General features: G+C 43.7%; 1 protein-coding gene and 1 long non-coding RNA gene across 2 annotated transcripts in view; one reads left to right on the top strand and one right to left on the bottom strand.

Moving 5' to 3' along the window:
- NAV2 (neuron navigator 2) overlaps positions 1–15,654 on the bottom strand; it is a gene marked incomplete in the record, with an annotated part of 348,087 nt that overhangs the window by 91,999 nt on the left and 240,434 nt on the right.
- Positions 13,569–15,654, top strand: part of LOC143929667 (uncharacterized) — a 33,275-nt gene continuing 31,189 nt past the window's right edge. Inside the window, exon 1 of the long non-coding RNA XR_013262560.1 lies at positions 13,569–14,071. This is a non-coding gene — a long non-coding RNA (uncharacterized LOC143929667). The remainder of the gene's footprint in view (positions 14,072–15,654) is intronic.

The following is a 15,654-nucleotide window of genomic DNA, read 5'->3' as shown; positions in this document are numbered from 1 at the left end:
CACTTTTTGTAGCTGCTGATTTTTAATAAACATAAAAAGCCTGGAACTCCCCTTTAAGCAAAAATCAATGAGCAAAATGAATCTGTTCTAGATATTACCAACAAACTGGGGTTGATGTTCTAAAAGAATTAGAGACCGTTTATTTTGTAAAATAAATGTTCACTTAGCTAAGTGAATGAGGTAGAGCTGCATTCACTTCTGTCATCCAATCATTATTATACAGGATTTATATAGCGCCAACAATTTGCGCAGCGCTTTACAACATTTGGGCAGACAGTACAGTTCCCATACGATTCAATACAGGAGGAACCAGAGAGCCCTGATCATTAGAGCTTACAATGTAGAAGACAAGAATAAAGTGAACACAGCGCCACCTTATTTACCAAACAAACGTGTGTACAGCCTCCACTCCTTTAGTAAATCAACCCTCGCTGTTTTCAGATACAGTGCCTGCGTGTTCTGTATAATTATTGTGAGATGGAAATACAAACATGCAAAAAATTTGCACAGTGGAAAAAAAAAAAAAAAAAACACCCAGAAAAATTTCAGTGTCCGCCAACTGATTTTGCATTCTATTGTTTTTAAGAAAATTCACGCCTCAGGCTTGATTAAAAGAATAAAAATGGAACAATTAGGAAAATAAGGTGAGGATATGTCCATTTCAAAGGGGGGGGGGAGAAAGAATAAAGATGGAACAATTAGGAAAATAAGGTGAGCATATGTCCATTTCAAAGGGAAATAATAAAATAAAAAGAATAAAAAAAATAGAAAAAACAAATAAAAAAAAAAGGATTGCATTGCGAGATGATTGAAGTGAATACAGAATTCCCCAATTTACTGAGTTTAAACGGTCAGCTGTAGCAGATCAACCCCATTGTTTCTTGGATGAAAGGGTAACCACTCATCAAATCATAACCATTTATAAAAAAATAAAAAAACAAAAAGTCAACAATTTTGAAAAATAAAATATAAATAAATATAAGTAAATAAATAAAGTATATAGTATATATACACATTTTTTTTTAAATGTATGAAATCACTTCAATGCAGCGAGCTACAGGAGAGGATCTCACCCCTACCTTTCAAATATGGAAAGGTTGCAAAAGATTTATCTAAAAAGGATACAATGTAATGAACAGGACTGATAAAGAACAAAATTGTCACATTGCTACGTTGTATGTCAAATCTTTTTGAATAAAACTTTTGAAGTAAGTCGCAACCTTTCTGTTGGGCTAATTAGATCCCTTTCGTGCTTTCTTGGGTTTTATATATATATATATATATATATATATATATATATATATATATATATATATATATATACACACACGTCTGACCTCTGTAAAGTGCTGTGCGCTGTAAACTGTTGGTGCTATATAAATCCTGTACAATAAAAATAAGAATACACACACACACACACACACACATACATATATACACACATATATATATATATATAATATATATATATATATATATATATATATATATATATGTCTCAGACACCGCCAGAAAATCTTAGGCAGAGACTGAGATATTGCACATTTCTAAGGGGCACTTGGTATCAGAACATGCGGCGTTTGTATATTAGGAACAACCATGAACTCCCATAGTCCAGGAGACTCTTAACATTGTCCAGATGAAGATCCAGCTCCCGGACGTGTATTGGCAAGCGGCTTATTCTCACCTCCGCTCTTATTCTGAAGGTCATTAAAGTTGGCGAGAGAATCGGCGTTCTCAGCCCCGACAGGTACAAGGTGATACCGACTCATTTGGGTATCAGGCAGAAAAAAAAAAAAAAAAGGTCCAAATAGAAAGTCATGCAGAAAGAATCCAGCTACCTTTTCCCCTTAAAATGCCCCGCTTTTATTTTTAGGCTGTAAAAGAGAAGGTTTAACCGGCGGTGTGGTGATTAGCGTACCTGTCTGCGTTCGCCGTCCATCGCAGGGTTCTGATCTGTCGCCCGCTGACGATTTCTGACATGGGGTCCTCGGTTATTGGAGAGGACACCTTCATTGAGGACAGGGATCTCTATACACAATCATATCCTCTGTGTGTCTGGCAGCACATGGAAACCTCTGACAATCACTGGAAGTCTCCCAGTACAGAAAAAAAAAAAACTTCAAAAGTCTCTCAGTCAGGAAATCTGATCTCTGAGCGGTTAACCGGTTCAGTGCCGGAGGCCGGCAGGCAGGGCAGGATAAGTAAATGACAGGGGCTGTTCTCAGCTCTGGGAAACTGCTGAGCAAATATTGAACTGTGAACTGCTGGACAGGCAGGGAGGGAAGGAGGAATGTGGTGTGGAGGGCTGTGTCTGCCCAGTGTAGGGTGGAGAATGGGGTGATACTACTATGACTGCCCAGTGTAGGAGTGGAGAATAGGAGTAATACTACTATGACTGCCCAGTATAGGGTGGAGAATGGAGTAGTACTAGGAAGAATGTTCAGTGTAGGGTGGAGAATGGGAGTAGTACTACTATGACTGCCCAATGTAGGGTGGAGAATGAAGTAGTGCCACGAAGACTGCACAGTGTAGGGTTGAGAATGGGAATAATACTACTATGACTGTAAAGTGTAGGGTGGAGAATGGAGAAAAACTACCATGACTGTCCAGTGTAGGGTAGAAAATGGTGGTAATACTACTATGACTGCTTAGTGTAGGGTGAAGAATGGGAGTAATATTACTATGACTGTCCAGTTTAGGGTGGAGAATGGAGTAATACTACTATGGCTGTCCAGTGTAGGGTGGAGAATGGGAGTACTATTACTATAACTGTCCAGTGTAGGGTGCAGAATGGAGTAATACTACTATGACTACCCAGTGTAGGGTGGAGAATGGGAGTAATATTACTATAACTGTCCAGTGTAGGGTGCAGAATGGAGTAATACTACTATGACTACCCAGTGTAGAGTGGAGAATGGAGTAATACTACTATGGCTGTCCAGTGTAGGGTGGATAATAGAGTAATACTACTATGACTGCCCAGTTTAGGGTGGAGAATGGAGTAATACTACTATGACTGCCCAGTGTAGGGGGGAAATGGAATAATACTACTATGACTGCTCAGTGTAGGGTGGATAATGGAGTAATACTACTATGACTGCCCAGTTTAGGGTGGAGAATGGAGTAATACTACTATGACTGCCCAGTGTAGGGTGGATAATGGAGTAATACTACTATGACTGCCCAGTTTAGGGTGGAGAATAGAGTAATACTACTATGACTGCCCAGTTTAGGGTGGAGAATAGAGTAATACTACTATGACTGCCCAGTTTAGGGTGGAGAATGGAGTAGTACTACGAAGACTGCCCAATGTATGAGTGGAAAATGGGGTGATACTACGACTGCCCAGTGTAGAGTGGAGAATACTATGACTTCCCAGTGTAGGGTGGAGAATGGGAATACTACTATGACTGCACAGTTTAGGGTGAAGAATTGGGTGATATTACTTCAACTGTACAATGCAGGGTGGAGAATAGGGTGATTGTGCACTGTGCCTGTCTGCAGCTCTCTCTTCTCACAGGATACAGAGGCTGCAGCGGTAGCCATTGTCTCATGCTGTCAATCAAATCCTGTGAGAAAGGAGCTGGGGGGGCGAGCAGGGCTGTGTGTGTCTATGGACCGCAGCTCGGGGGTGAACCCGCACAAGTGCCACCATAAAACACAGCTTGTATGCTTAGCAGATGCAGAGGAGGAGGAGCGGAGAGAGCCAGTGAGGGACCCCAGAAGAGGAGGAGAGGGAATGCTCTGTTCAATACAATTGCAAAAGCAGGTAAGTATGACGTTTGTTTTTTTTTGTTTTTTTAGATTTTAAAAAATATCTTTATGACAGGATTGCATGTGATTGGCTTAAAGCGGACCTTGCGGGAAAAATTGAAGTCTGCTTAATATACTGGGGTCCCCTCCCTCACTGTAAAAAATAAAAATAAAAATAAATAAATATACTTACTTTAACCCAGCTTCCGTACTGCATTGCCACCATCCTTCCGACGAGATCCCGGGGAATGCCGAGTACCTGAAATATCATCCGATGGCGTCCCAGCAAAGTGAAAAATTGTGTTCTTTGGAGATTTCTTGAACTTTTCACCCGGGAATTTTGCCAGATTATTACCTTGGCTTGGCCTTGGTGCCAAGAGTAGGTCATATATATATATATATATATAAAATTTATACAGTTTTATTTTTACATTCATCCAATAGGGGAGGGCTCCTAATATACCAAGTAGACATTTCCTTTTAATGCAAGGTCCAATTTAAAGCACTTTTGGATAGGGTGGGGAAGGGTTAGAACCTCCATCAGGTGTTTATAGGTAAAAGCTCCTGTCAGGTATTTATCTGCTTCTCAGACAAAATAAATAGTTGGTTGGCCTTGACACTTTTCTAAGTTGCTGGTCTAAGCTGAATGGATATATTGAATATTGAACCCAGTTTATGAATGGATTTTATTTCTAGATAACAAGTAACTGACAAAACATAGGAATTTGTTGTAGTAGAGGAATTTATGCAATACAATTTCTGTGAAAAACACGTCTAAGCCCTTGTACACACGGTCGGACATTCCGACGGAAAATGTCCGATCGGACCGTGTTGTCGGATAATCCGACCGTGTGGGGGGCTCCAGCGGACTGGTTCCTGTCGGAATATCCGACCAACAAAGTTTTAGAGCTGGGCTATAAAATTTTCCGACAACATGATCCGATGGGACTTTGTCCGATCGTGTGTAGAGAATTACAATCGGACAAAGTGCCACGCATGCTCAGATCAAATTCCTAGACCAAAGCTATTGGCTACTATCCTGAACGTAGTCCCATCGTAACGAAATAACGTCATCACGTTCTGAACGATCATATTGTCCGACAACTTTGTCCGACCGTGTGTATGCAACAGTTTCGGACAAAATCCGTCTGACAAAATCCAACGGATTTGGTTGTCAGAATGTCCTGAATGACCGTGTGTACAAGGGCTTACAGATTTCCCATCGTCATGAACAGTCAATCAGGTGTGTAAGAATTACAAAAAAAATAAAAAATCAGGGGCTGTGTGTAGCCACACCTTCTGCGCAAGTCAATAATGGAGGGCGGGCACAAAGAAAAAAACTCCATTTGCTAACTTAAAAAAAAAAAAAAAAAAATTAGGGAGGGAACAGTTAACAAATTATTCACCCTGCTCACTGCTGGATCCTTTTTTCATTAATCACGTTTAAAAAAAAAAAAAATCATTTTAGGCCTGAAGATTACTTAAGACACCCAAAACATTATATATTTTCTGAAAACAGAGACCCTGAAGAATAAAATAGTGGTAGTTCCGGGTTTTTATGCCACACAATATTAGCACAACATTTCAGGAAAAAATAAATGCAATTTTTAGGGGAAACCCAGACAATATATTGACCCAAGTTGTATAAAATATAAAAGAGGAGTTTGTGCCGAGTAAATAGATACCAAAGATGTCAAGTCTTAAATTCTCCACAGGTGACTCTTAACAAGCCGTTACAGGTCATCCGTTTAGAGTTAACTGTGAATAATAGGCCTGGAATTCTTGCTCTCCCACCGGTGTGTGCGGTGATACGTAATATGTACTGCAATTGACATTTTCATGTGTAGACACCTCTAACGTGTGTGTGGGGGTGGGGCAAAGCTCCACATTTTTTGTGGTGGGGTTTAAATGCTTGGGTGTAACTCATTTTTGACACTTTTTTTTTTCTTTTCTAAAACTTTATTTTTCATCACATTGGGACAAAAAGTCCCCTATGGGATTTTTATGTGTGACAGGTTCTCTTTAATTTGGAACTTCACCCTAATGGAGAAGTTCCGCTTTATGTCCTCCTCTCCTCCCTCCTCCTCTTTTTCTTTTGAAACTTTTTTTATTTTTTTGGTGGGGGAAGCAAATACCTAGTTTTGGTAGGTACCCGCTCCCACTTCCAGCCGGATCGCCTAGGCCAGTGATGGTGAACCTTGGCAGCCAAGATGTTATGGAACTACATTTCCCATGATGCTCAACTGCACTGCCACTAGAAGTTCAGCAGTTCCCCCTATTCCCTGACTGCAGCCTTCTGGGATATGTCACAGGTCCCAGAAGGCTGTGGTCCATTCACATTGCACAGCGCAGCTCGCTCATGCACAGTGGGCAGCCGGCTGTGAAGCTGCAAGGAGCCACAGCTGGCTTCCCACACTAAACATGCTGGAACCGGGGGACCCAAAGCCTGGCAAAGAACCAGCCCGGGTGAGGACGACGCTGGATCTTTGGACAGGTAAGTGTCTTTTTTTTTTTTTAAAGTCAGAAGCTACAGTATTTGTAGCTGCTGATTTATTTATTTATTTATTTATTTATTTTTCAAAGTAAAGAACAGCTTTAATGAGACACAGACCCCTGAAGTCTCACTTGCCATGCAATGAAGCTAAAGGAGCACGTATTGTGTGCCAATAGCTTCTTCCCCAACCAGACCAGCTGGCAAAAGTGACACCATAAACTAGAAGTGACATTTTACATGTCATTTCCAGGTTCTTATCAGCAATGGAAAGAATGGATGGTCTCAGAACTCCTTGCCCTCCACCCAACGTCACCCACCATACCGGTCCCGGGTCTGTTAATGGGAGCACAGAGCCTGGGAAACATGGGAATGGGTGTGTACGGGGGGTTGGGGGGGGGGGGGGGTAACAGTGTTGCTGGGGTGTATGGAAGTGATCGGATGTTGCACATTGGAGAAGAGAGCAGAGTGACAGAGAGATGAGCTTAAAGTTGCTCCAATGAATGTCCAATTGCCTCTTGGGGGATCAGGAAGGATTTTTTTATATATAGATCTATATCTATCTATCTATATATCTATATATATATAGATATATCTATATCTATATATATATATATATAGATAGATATAGATATATATATAGATAGATATAGATAGATATATATAGATATATAGATAGATAGATAGATAGATATATATAGATAGATATATAGATATAGATATAGATAGATATATATATATAGATAGATATATAGATATATAGATAGATAGATAGATAGATAGATAGATAGATAGATAGATAGATAGATATAGATAGATATATAGATATAGATAGATATAGCTATATATCTATATATATATATACACACACACACACAGTTGTGCTCATAAGTTTACATACCCTGGCATCATTTATGATTTCTTCGCCATTTTTCTGAGAATATTGATGATAACACAAAAACTTTTCTTTCACTCATGGTTAGTGTTTGGCTGAAGCCATTTATTATGAGTCATCTGTGTTTACTCTTTTTAAATCATAATGGCAACAGAAACCACCCAAATGACCCTGATCAAAAGTTTACATACCCCGGTGATTTTGGCCTGATAACATGCACACAAGTTGACACAAAGGGGTTTGAATGGCTATTAAAGGTAACCATCCTCACCTGTGATCTGTTTGCTTATATTTAGTGTGTGTATAAAAGGTCAGAGTTTCTGGACTCCTGACAGACCCTTGCATCTTCCATCCAGTGCCGCACTGACGTTTCTGGATTCTGAGTCATGGGGAAAGCAAAGAATTGGCAAAGGATCTGGGAGAAAAGGTAGCTGAACTGTATAAAACAGGAAAGGGATATAAAAAGATATCCAAGGAACTGAGAATGCCAATCAGCACTCTAATCAAGAAGTGGAAAATGAGGGGTTCTGTTGAAACCGAACCACGGTCAGGTAGACGAACTAAAATTTCAGCCACAACTGCCAGTAAAATTGTTTGTGATGCAAAGATAAACCCCACAAATAACTTCAGGTGAAATACCAGACTCTCTGAAAACGTGGTGTGGCTGTTTCAAAATGCACAATAAGGAGGCACTTGAAGAAATATGGGCTGCACGGTCAAGTCGCCAGAAGAAAGCCATTAATACACAAATGGCACAAAAGTATCCCACTTACAATACGCTAAACAGAGACAAGCCTCAAACCTTCCCGCACAAAGTCATTTGGAGTGATGAGACCAAATTTGAGCTTTTTGGTCACAACCATAATGTCTACATTTGGAGAGGAGTCCACAAGTCCTATGATGAAAGGTCCACCATTCCTACTGTGAAACACTGAGGTGGGTCGCTGATGTTTTGGGAATGTGTGAACTACAAAGGAACAGGAAATTTGGTCAAAATTGATGGCAAGATGTTATCAGAAAATACTGGAGGAACATTTGCATTAATCAGCCAGAAAGCTGTGCATGGGACGTACTTGGACATTCCAACATGACAATGATCCAAAACACAAGGCCAAGTCGACCTGTCATTGGCTACAGCAGAATAAAGTGAAGGTTCTGGAGTGGCCAACTCAGTCTCCTGACCTCAATATCATTGAGCCGCTCTGGGGAAATCTCAAACATGCAGTTCATGCAAGACAGTCTAGGATGACCTGGGCTCAGAGGAAGTGGGTTGAATGCTGCTGGCCATCAGACTGAGGACATCTATTGGCAGAAAAAAGTACTGCATCTCTAAATTTACAGTGAATATTGCAATAAAATCTGGTTTTGTGATTTTTATATTTTATACAGGCTATTTATTTTTATCTTAATTTTGGCTGGAGTTCTGCTTTAAGTGCTATTTAAAATATCTTGGCCATTGAAAATTGCAGCCATGTTTTTAATTTGGCTTGGAGTTGTCCTTTACCTTAACATACATTTCACATTTCTGTATTCCGCCATCGTGGCATATGGAGATGGAACTATCTAATTCATAATGTTCCTGGAGAAGCCGTTAGATTACATGCAGCTGTTTATAATCTAGGCCTAATCGCAGTATTATGGCGACTCCACAAAACATGACGTAACAGCGACTATACATCTCCACAGAAGGCCAACTGGTTATAGATTCAGGAATTCCGCTCCAAACCATTTACTGGGCGCATACTACCGGCGGGACTGGAACAAAAGAGGGTTCTTTTCTGGTGTGTAAGGAAGTGGATTTACTGCCGGTTTACAAGGCCAAGCAGCGAAACAGACGCTAAGCTGCAGGTAATGAAATTCTAGAGGTGGAACTGAAATGCCGAGAGCATGAAATCACTTGCGTTTGTCAGTGGTGCTGGAGGGAGGAATCAAGGTTACAGATCCGATGACGGGAGAGCAGCACTGAGCCAATTCCATGGTATGAATCTTAAAGGGTCAGTCCACCCAAACGTTAGATTCCAGTTGTAAGTTGAGTCTCACAGACTGAGTTTTCCACTGGCTTTTTATATACGCCACATCTGACCACCTACAAGATTTTATCCAGCCTGTGACAACTCTGAGTAAAAATACTCCAGCTGGCTGTGGTCAGCATTTTGTAATATGGAGACTGGCACATCCACTGGTATCCAGTCAGCCATGATCCTCTCCCCCAAACCCCTCTGATGGGCAATCCTGGATCTAAGGTGGGACGCTGATGGGACCTACTAGATCTATGTTGGACTCTGATGGGCACTCCTCGATCTGGGGGGGGGGGGTTTCTGATGGGCACTCCTGGATCTAAGGCAGGACTTTGATGGGCCGTCCTAGATCTAAGGGGGGCACTTTGATAAGCACTTCTGGATCTAAGGAGAAACTCTGATGGGCTCCGAATCCTCCTGATGGGCAATCCTGGATCTAAGGTGGGGCGCTGATGGAACCTACTGGACCTAAAGGGGACTCTGAGGGGCACTCCTGGATCTAAGGCGGGGTGCTTATGGAACCTACTGGACCTAAAGGGGACTCTGAGGGGCACTCCTGGATCTAAGGCAGGGTGCTGATGGAACCTACTGGACCTAAAGGGGACTCTGAGGGGCACTCCTGGATCTAAGGTGGGGTGCTTATGGAACCTACTGGACCTAAAGGGGACTCTGAGGGGCACTCCTGGATCTAAGTGGGACTGATGGGCACTCCTGGATCTAATGCAGGACTCTCATGGGCCCTCCTCGATCTAAGGGGGGTTTTGATAGGCACTCCTGGATCTAAGGGGAGACTGATGGGCACTCATGGATCTATAGTGGGACACTGATGAGCCCTCCTAGATCTAAGGTGGGACTTTGATGACCACGCCTTTGTCTAGGGGAAAACTTTGATGGGCACTTCCAGATATAAAGGGTGACTCTGATAGGCACTTCCAGATCTTAGTGGAGACTTTGATGTGCACTTCTGGATATAAGGGAGTACTTTGGTAGGCTCTCCTGGATGCAAAGGGGGACTCTGACAGGCCTTTCAGGATGTAAGGAAATACTTTGGTAGGCTTTGCAGTATGTAGGGGGAACTGCTATAAGCACTTCAGGAAGTATTGTGAAAAAACTGATTTGGTTTCGGCCTGAAATTACTTGTGAACTCTACCACATGGCCCTCATACTGAAAAATTTGTACATATCTGGTATACACTCTGGGGCTAACCCTCTAAATGATGGAGTTCAGGTGTCTTCAGTGAGGGGTACTATTATTACTATATCAAGACATTGTAGACAATTGAGATCTTTCAACTTGTGGTAAAAGTTTAGTGAAGATGGTGCTCCTGTGTACAAAGCCAGCTGCATAGACATGGTTGACCAGTTTGGTGTAGAGGAAGTTGGGTGTCCTGCACAGAGCCCTACTGAACACTTTTGGGATGAACGGGAACACTGAAGGTGAGCCAGGTCTTCTCATCCATCATCAGTACCTGACCTCACAAGTGCTCTTTTGCGAAGTTTACAATCTTTTTCTTACAATCACTATCAGGTTGCACAGTTTTCTTGATGTTTGTGGAGACATCTTACAGTCACAAAACTGGATTGTCAGAACAGAAAGGCCAGCAGCAGAAGCAGTTAGTTTATTGGGTCTTCAAGCGAGCGGTCACTTCCCCTGATCCCCCAGGAGCCAGCAAAGTTATTCTTCTCGGTATTAGTGATGTCGGGGTCTGGTGGAGGGGTCATTGACAAGTGTCTGTCACCTATCCAGGAATTTACAACACTCGGCAGGGCCTTGTAAAAAAAAAAGCAGCTCAGCAGACAATTCAATGCAGGCGATCCATACATCTGGCCAATTAGCGTCCACTGATAGATGCACCCTGGGAAGGCAGCCATGTGTATAATTTGTTATTTTAATCTTCTGTATTGTTTAGACGTTTGTTTTCAATCACTCAGGAGATGAAATTGCTGACAGGGAGAATTTTAGCATGGGAACAGAGCTTGCAACCCCCCTTCCCTCCCATCCCGTGCAATTATTCTGCCCGATAAAGAGGGCATTTCCTGTGGCTAATGACTTTCAGGGCCGGGGACACGTCAAACGACTGCTGGAGTCTCTAAAACTGGAGTTATTAGGAATTAGTGAAAAAAGATAGGAACACCCAGAATGCACTAGACTCGCACTACTTCCAGTTGGGGCTCGAAAATGCACTGGACTAATGCTAATCACAGCTGGGGTACCAAGAATATGCTGCACTCAAGGTTGGGGCTCCCAGAATGCACTGCACGCATGCTAATCACAGTTTGGGTGCCCAGAATGCATTGGATTCACACTTATCACAGATGGGGCTTCCAGAATGCTCTGCACTCATGCTAAATCACAGCTGGAGCTCCCAAAATGCTCTGCGCTCATGCTAACCAAGGTTGGGGCTCCCAGAACGCTCTTAACTCACGCTAATCACAGATGCAGTGCTCAGAAAGCAATGGACTCACGCTAATCACAGTTGGAGTCCACAGAATATACTGCATTCACGTTTATCACAGTTGGCTCACACAAAATGCACTGGACTTGCACCATTTACAGTGAGGGCTCCCATGATGCAATGGATTCATGCCAATCACAGCTAGAGTAATAAGGATGCACTACACTCATGCTAACCACAGTGCACCCAGAATGCACTGGCCTCACACCAATCACAGTTGGGGCTCCCAGGATGCATCGAACTCAGGCCAATCCCAGTTGAAGCTCCCAGAATGCACTGCACTCATGCTAATCACAGTTAGGGTGCTCAGAATTCAATGGACTCATGCTAATCACAATTGGAGTCCCCGGAATATACTGCACTCACGCTAATCACAGTTGCAGAATGCACAGAATGCAATGGACTTGTGTTAATTACATTGGGGGCTCCCAGGATTCAAGCAGTTGGAGCACCAAGGATGCACTACACTCATGCTAACCACAGTGCACCCAGAATGCATTGGCCTCATGCCAATCATGGTTGGGGCTCCCAGGATGCACTGGACTCATGCCAATCACAGTTGGAGCACTAAGGATGCACTACACTCATGCTAACCACAGTGCACCCAGAATGCACTGGCTTCATGCCAATCACAGTTAGGGCTCCCAGGATGCAATGGCCTCATGCTAATCACAGTTGGGGCTCCCAGGATGCACTGGACTCATTAAATCACAGTTGGAGCTCTCAGAATGCACTGCACTCATGCTAATAACAGTTGGGGTGCTCAGAATGTGAAAGACTCACACCAATCACAATTGGAGCCCCCAGAATATACGTCACTCATGCTAATCACAGCTAGGGCACACAGACGTGGACTAATTACAGTTGGGGCTCACAAGATGCACTGGACTTACTCCAATTACAGTTTGAGTACCAAACTAACCACTTTAATGCATTCTGGGTGCACTCACACTAACCACAGTGCACCCAGAATGCATTAAACTTACTCCAATCACAGTTGGGGCTCTCAGGATGCACTGGACTCATGCCAATCACGGTTGGGGCTCCCAGAATGCACTGGACTCACACAAATCACAGTTGGAGCACCAAGGATGCATTGCACTCATGCTAACCACAGTACACCCAGAATGCAACAGACTCAGTCCAATCACAGTTGTGGCTCCCAGGATGCACTGGACTCGCTCCAATTACAGCTGGAGCACCAAGGATGCATTGCGCTAATTCTAACCACGGTGCACCCAGAATGCAAGGGACTCACTTCAATCACAGTTGGGGCTCCCAGGATGCAATGGACTCACGCCAATCACAGTTGGGGGCCCTGAGAATGCACTGGACTCACACTAATCACAGTTGGAGCACCAAGGATGCACTGCATTCATGCTAACCACAGTGCACTCAGAATGCACTGGACGCTCCCCAATCACAGTTGGGGTATCCAGAGTGCACTGGACTCATGCTAATCATGATGCAACCAGGTTGAACTGGGCTCATGACAAATCACAGGGCATACAGATTACGCTGGACTCATGCTAATCATAGTTGGGGCATCCACGATGCCTTAGGCTCAGGCCAATTACAGTTGGGCCACCAAGAATGGCATTCTGTGTATTCTTGCGTTGAGCCTGTGCTCATCAGTGCAGCTAAACAGATATAGTGTGAACGAACCCTAAAAGTTTTTTTTCAATCTATTCGGAAAAAAAACACAAGATGGAGTGTGCACCATAGTAACTGCTGGAAAGAGGACGTGGGGCTTGGGCGCTTTCATGGGGCATTTTATGGGAAAGACTTCTGAACCTCTTTAAATGTCTGGGTATGCTTGTGAAAGTCTTCTTGCATGCCTGGGTTTCCAAGCCTACTGAATGTTACGTGAAAATAAGCTCTCTTGTGTACTCCTCTCTCTGAAAACAAAAAAAAGAAAGAAGTGAGACACGGCCAATCAGGGAGACCTATTTACACACTGAGGCTGAACTTTGCCGGTCCTTCGCAGAATGCGATAAGCCGTGCAGAAATCCTTCAGTAAACAATGACTAACATGGCCGATCCGACAAATATTTGTCTGGCAGGACTGGGCCCGGAGAGAGAGAGAGAGAGACGGCGGGTTCTGGGTAACGTAAGCCGGCACAGTCTGCTGTTCTTCTGTGGGGTGGCGCGGTGGTGCCGCCTGGGGTGGGCGACGTGAAGAACGCAACGTATATAAAGAAAGTCATCTGCCTCGTATGACATAACATAGCCAAGGGCTGCAGTACACCCTCTGATCTCAGACAGAGCCAGGGGCTCACGATAGGAACATGGAGATTGTTAGGACTTGCCGGAGTGATATCACCGCCAGTGGGAATTCTCGCCTGTCACTGGTACTCTGAGCGGCTGGGGCAGCGATGATGCGTATAGGTGTCAGTCTTTCACCGGGATGTCAATGTACTTTTCAAACTAAATTCTGACTGAACAATGCTTAAAGGTAATTAAGAGACACCGTTGTCTTTGCCTATTCATTTTACCAAATCTCTTCCCATAACATTATATGTGCATTTAATGTGATTTATTTACCTTCGAAGGGCTCATTCACCCAGGAAGGTAGAATTAGATGGTTAAGCCACAAAATTTTACCGACCCTGAACCGCTCTACTCTAAGCTACAACGGCAGCTGGAAAGGGTTGCACACATGCCGTGATGCTTGACTTTTATACCCAGTGGCGGAACTACCAGGGTCGCAAAGGTTACACCTGCAACCAAGCCCTGGCGATACGCCACCACGGGGGGGGGGGGGGTGCCCAAGGAGCAGGAAGGGGGGGCCTCTTGCAGAACATGTGAAAGGGTCCTACTGCAGGACTGTAAGGCTCAATTCACGCTACTGCAACCCCAAAGTCACGTGACATCCTTGCGATTTCCTTGCAACTTATATGTATTTAACATTGCAGTTTATAGCACTCAAATCGCACCAAAGTCACAGAAAAGTAGTGCAGGAACCTTTTTTTTTTTTTTTTTTGTTCCTGCAACTTGAGTTGCATTGATCAAGAGGCACCCATTATAATTAAATTGCTTCAAACCTTTAGTTTAAATTACATATTACATATAAAGAAGATTTTTCACCTTAATGCACAGAAGGCATTAAAGCGGTCTTCCGCCTCAAAAAAATAAAAATAAAATAAAAGCCAACAGCTACTGCAACTGCTGACTTTTAACAATAGGACACGTATCTGTCCTGGAGTCCAGTGATGTCGGGCGCTGCTGCCGGCATTGCGGGTAAGGGAACCCAGCAGTGTAGCCTTGCGGCTTCACGCCGGTAACCCTACTGCGCATGCGTAAGGCCCCGCTCCTCTCTCCTACTGGCCCAGCGACAGAGAGAGGAGGAGGAGGGAGCCCCCGCGGTGGAATCACGGGCTGCGGCCGGACTCCCGGGAAGTAGGAACAGGATATCTGTGAAAGACAGGCATCCTGTCCCCCCTTCCTCCCGAAAAGGTACAAATTGTGGCACCGGAGGGGAGGAGGAATCAGATGAGCGGAAATTTCACTTTTGGGTGGAAAAAACATGAGACTTCACAATCCCTTTGATGCGTTTTGGCTGGTCATGCAACTTTATACCCAGGGACAACAACTTCAGAGACAACATGTTCACTTGCTGCCTACTATATCCCACCCACTTTGAGGTGCCATTGTAATGAGCCAATCAATGCCATTCATTTTACCTGTCAGTGGACATAATGTTATGGTGGATCAGTAAGTCTGTAACCATGGTGGACACAAGACTAGGAGAAGGAAAGAAAGTCGTGTGAGAAAGGCACCGGGGAGGTTCACACAGGGGCGGCGTGAGTGTGTGTTTTAGGTGTGGGAAAATGAATCGGCCCCGAGGAGCCAGTCTCTGTTTCTCACTGTCATCTACATCCCCTACGGCTACCTGTTCCATCGCATGGAGAGATAAACAAAGCCTCGGCTTCACCTGTCTTCTCAATAATCATTGCTGATCATTGCACGGCCTCCATCTATGGAGTGAAACTCCAGTCAAGACTTCATTCTAGTTTTGGAGATGATAAACCAATAGCA

Source organism: Lithobates pipiens, unplaced genomic scaffold, assembly GCF_037356315.1.
Source record: "Lithobates pipiens isolate NorthernLeopardFrog02 unplaced genomic scaffold, aLitPip1_a1.2 Scaffold_24, whole genome shotgun sequence".
NCBI classification, from domain to species: domain Eukaryota; kingdom Metazoa; phylum Chordata; class Amphibia; order Anura; family Ranidae; genus Lithobates; species Lithobates pipiens.
Note: the sequence above shows the minus strand (reverse complement) of the source record. Positions and strands in the feature narration are given on the sequence as shown.